Source organism: Nycticebus coucang, chromosome 2, assembly GCF_027406575.1.
Source record: "Nycticebus coucang isolate mNycCou1 chromosome 2, mNycCou1.pri, whole genome shotgun sequence".
NCBI lineage: Eukaryota > Metazoa > Chordata > Mammalia > Primates > Lorisidae > Nycticebus > Nycticebus coucang.
The window spans coordinates 123918518-123923223 of record NC_069781.1 but is presented as its reverse complement, the minus strand read 5'-3'; positions in this window follow the sequence as shown (position 1 = coordinate 123923223).

Genomic DNA, 4706 nt, shown 5'->3' with positions numbered 1-4706 from the left:
AATCGCTTAAGCCCAGGAGTTGGAGGTTGCTGTGAGCTGTGTGATGCCATGGCACTCTACCGAGGGCCATAAAGTGAGACTCTGTCTCTACAAAAGAAAAAATAAAATAAAAATAAAAATAGAGGGCGGTGCCTGTGGCTCAGTGAGTAGGGCGCCAGCCCCATATGCCGAGGGTGGCGGGTTCAAACCCAGCCCCGGCCAAACTGCAACCAAAAATAGCCAGGCGTTGTGGCGGGCGCCTGTAGTCCCAGCTGCTCGGGAGGCTGAGGCAAGAGAATCGCGTAAGCCCAAGAGTTAAGAGGTTGCTGTGAGCCGTGTGACGCCACGGCACTCTACCCGAGGGCGGTACAGTGAGACTCTGTCTCTACAAAAAAAAAAATAAATAAAAAATAAATAAATAAAAATAGAGGATGTAATCAGAACTGATTGCCCAAGTAAAGAGTGTCACATTGGCTGAGAGGGTTTTTGTTGTTGTTGCAATTTGGCCGGGGCTGGGCCTGAACTCGCCACCCTTGGTATATGGGGCTAGCACCCCACTCACTGAGCCACAGGCACCATCCCGCTGACAGGGTTTTTTTTTTTTTTTTTTGTAGAGACAGAGTCTCACTTTATGATCCTTGGTAGAGTGCCGTGGCCTCACACAGCTCACAGCAACCTCCAACTCCTGGGCTTAAGTGATTCTCTTGCCTCAGCCTCCCAAGTAGCTGGGACTACAGGCGCCCGCCACAACGCCTGGCTATTTTTGGTTGCAGTTTGGCCAGGGCTGGGTTTGAACCTGCCACCCTCGGTATATGGGGCCGGCGCCTTACTGACTGAGCCACAGGCGCTGCCCCCGGTTGACAGGCTTTTATTTTGATTTTTTTTTTTTTCCTTTTTTGTGGTTTTGGCCAAGGCTGGGTTTGAACCAGGTGTGGTGGCACCTGGTATATGAGACCGGCGCCCTACTCCTTGAGCCACAGGTGCCACCAGCTGACAGGGTTTTAAGACAATCATGTACTAACTCCTACTTGATATTTTCCCTTTATTCATGCCTTTGTTTTATTCCTCTGTACTGTTTTATATTCGCCGAGTCATTTTTAGAGAGCAAAGGAATGATTGTGGAGGACACAGTTTAATTTTGGAATAATGAACTATTGAGCTGTTTCCTGGTTGGTAACATGCAAGTAACATGAACATTGATATGGAGGAGAACCCTTATAACCATTAGATTACCTTTCTTTGAAAAGCAGTATCTTTCCCATTCCTATGGTTCAAAGGTCTATCAGCATATCCACAATAAAACAATTGAAAATAGCTAATAAATCATGATATTGATATAAGATGTTTAGAGATCATTAGCCTAAAAAAAAAATCCAAAACAATGAAATCAAACATTTGTTTCCATTTGAATAATTTTAGAGCAAAGTTTATATACTTGCTGCACATTGGAAGGAAAACTTCCACAATTAGTTTCTATTACATCTGTACATAAAAATGAACTGTTCAACAGGAAAACAGGTTTCTATCTTGTTATAGTCTATGGCCATATCACCCTGAACACACTAAGTCTTACCTATATGGTTAATATGTTGACAGTGAAAGAAGTCCTTTGAAATATTTAATTTGAAGTTAACATCCATGGCTGCTACTTATTGGACACACATCCATATAAAAAAAATACAACAAAAATACATGATATACAATTTTCAAGAAACCAAATAATGTCAATTTTTTAAGCGTGAAGACAATCAATTAGTGGTAGGAGTCAACCTAAGGAATGTGGATGCACAGTAATTAGAAGGCTCCAAAGGCAATACAATTAAGTCAATGATTTAAAGAGACAAAATATGGATCAAGGCAGGTGTGGTGGCACCTGGTATCTGTGAAGTCCCATCAATCTGGAGGCTGAGGCTGGAGGACTGCTTGACCCCAGGAATTTGATTCCATCCTTAGCAAGGTAGTGAAACCTTTCTTAAAAAAAAAAAAAGGCATTAAAGAACCCTTAAAAATTCAAATTCATGTTTTTACAGAAATATGAAGAAATGCTTACTGCACTGAAATGTTCACACCAACATTATTTATAAGAACAAAAAATGAAGGCCAAGCGAGTTGGCTGACACCTGTAATCCTAGCACTCTGGGAGGCCAAGGCAGGTGGGTTGCCTGAGCTCACATGTTTGAGACCAACCTGAGCAAGATTGAGACCCCATCTCTAAAAATACCCAAGTGTTGTGGCAGGGGCTTGTACTCCCAGTTACTTGGAAGGCTGAGGCAAGAGAACAACTCGAGCCCAGGAGTTTGAGGTTGCTGTGCACTATAACGCCTTCTACCAAGTGCATTCTACCAAGGGGGACAAAGTGAGACTCTGTCTCAAAAAAACAACAGCAAAAAAATGTGCTGGACTCAAGGATGTGTGTCTATACTCCCAGCTACTTGGGAGGCTGAGCCCAGGTGATCACTTCAGCCCAAGAATTGGAGGCTATAGTGGGCTATGATCTCCACACTGCCTGGGCAACATAGTGATATCTCATCGCTTAGGAAAAAAAAAAAAAAAACAACAAATTTGGTGTCCAATAGTAAGAGAATGGTTAATGGTTAACTATGGCATATTTATCTGCTAGAATTCTATGCAGACTCAAAGAGTCATGAAAAAAATTTGTTTTGAGACAGCTGTACTCTGTCATCTTGGGTAGAATGCCATGATGTCATCATAGCTCACAGCAACCTCAAACTCTTGGGTTTGAACAATCCTCTTCCCTCAGCCTCCCAAGTAGCTGAGATTACAGGTGTATGCCACTATGCGTGGGTAGTTTTTCTATATTTGTAGAGGTGGGGGGTCTCACTCTTGCTCAGGCTGGTCTTGAACTCCTGAGCTCAACCAATTCATCCATCTCAGCTAGGATTACAGACATGAGCCACTGTGCCTGGGATATAAAATGTACATTATGGGTGACTAAATACAAAATGTATAGTATTACCATAAGACAAATACAGATATACAGATAATTAGTTTAATAGTAGTTACTTGGTAGTGGCATTCTGGGGGATATGTTACCTCATATTTTTCTATTGAGCATAATTTGCTTTAGTAATATAAAACAGTTCATTAAAAAAAGTACAGAAGGTACTAAAATGTACATACAGCATAATCCTCCCCAAAGTTAAGTCTATACCTAGAACAAGTATCTCTGAATTATGAGGGTTTTTTAAAATTAAATTTGCTATAAGGTATTTTAAAGTTTAAAATACATTTCCTCCTTTTTACAGGAAGTCTGTGCTAATGAAATTCTGGAGGCAAACAACTTGAGGATGCTCTCTAAATCTTGCGCTTCTTTATGTCTGTTATTTGCAGAAAAATTGCTCAAGACTATATCTGACCCATAGGTACAAAAGGAGCCATAAAAGGGGGAATGACTGAAAAATATGGGTACATAAACACAGCAGGCTCCTTTTGAGGAAATGCTATGAAGGAAGTTGCCTTTTTCCTCAGGCTGAGGGAAGGGAGGGTTCATGCCCGTGTAGAGAAAAGGATTCTTTAGAAACTGTGGCCAGCCCTTCTTTGCCAAATGATGGAGTCTTAAGTCAAGCCTCAGAGGACATGGATACACAAAGGAGTGACTGAAGGAAAATTCTCTCAAACCTCTGACTGGGTCAAAATAGAACAGGCTTCTAAGCATTAATAATAGAAGCCTTCAGACTTCCCACATCACATCATACCTTTTCTATTCTGTCACTTAACAGCAATGGAGTTTTGATCATAGACCAAGTGTTAAAATCTCTAGCAGACTTAGGAAACCATCAGGGATCCCTTCACACCCGGAAGTAGTGTCTTCCCGTGCTGTCACTGGAGTGTGCCCTCAATTGGGGCCCTTATATAACATTCAGACATTTTCATTAATTAAACCGCCCAAACCTTTGGGAGGCGTTATTTTTTTTTAAGACGAAAAAAGTCTTATTATTCCGGAGACATGCCAATGGCTCACAAATGACTTAGCAAGCATGACAAAATCTGAATCCTGAATGTAAGATGACACATTTATACACGAAACCAGGGACAAATGTCTTTTATTCTAAATATACCATCGTACTCAAAAGTAGCTTGTGTTAACTATTTTTACCCACACTGGCTCTTTTGCTTCCCAAACCTATGCAAAATGTAACTGGTGAGAAATGAAAACGGTAAGGAATGAAAAAAGGAGCCGAGGATTAGCTGTGCACGCAGGAACTGAAGGGCTCCATCTTCCAGCTCTGCTCTCATGGACTTGGGAGGGGAAGCTGTGGGCCTTTGCTGAAATGCCGAGAACATTAGGCAATTTTGCTTTTTTCTTATATTTTGTAATACGCAGTAACAGAGTTCTCAATATCTGAAAGTATCCAGGGTGGTTGATAGAAATTCACCTAAGTTCAGACTTGACCACACATTCTTCGTCACACGCAGCCTCTGCTTACAAGTCAAACAAAATTCCAACGATAATGAAATGGGGTGGGGAAGCAATTTTAAAACCTAGGTCGTCCTCCCTCCGCCCCAAGCCAGTTCTAATCCTTGGAACAAAGGCAGGGCATGGTGATTAAAGCTGCTGCGTAAAGAGGAGCGAATGCATTTAATTTCCATCTAACTAGCCCCGTTAAATGAGATTTGTAGCAACCTAATCCCTTCCTCAGCAAAAGAACGCCCCGAGGAAGATTTTCTGCCTTTCTCGTTCGCAGGGAGCAGTAAACGCAGGGGCA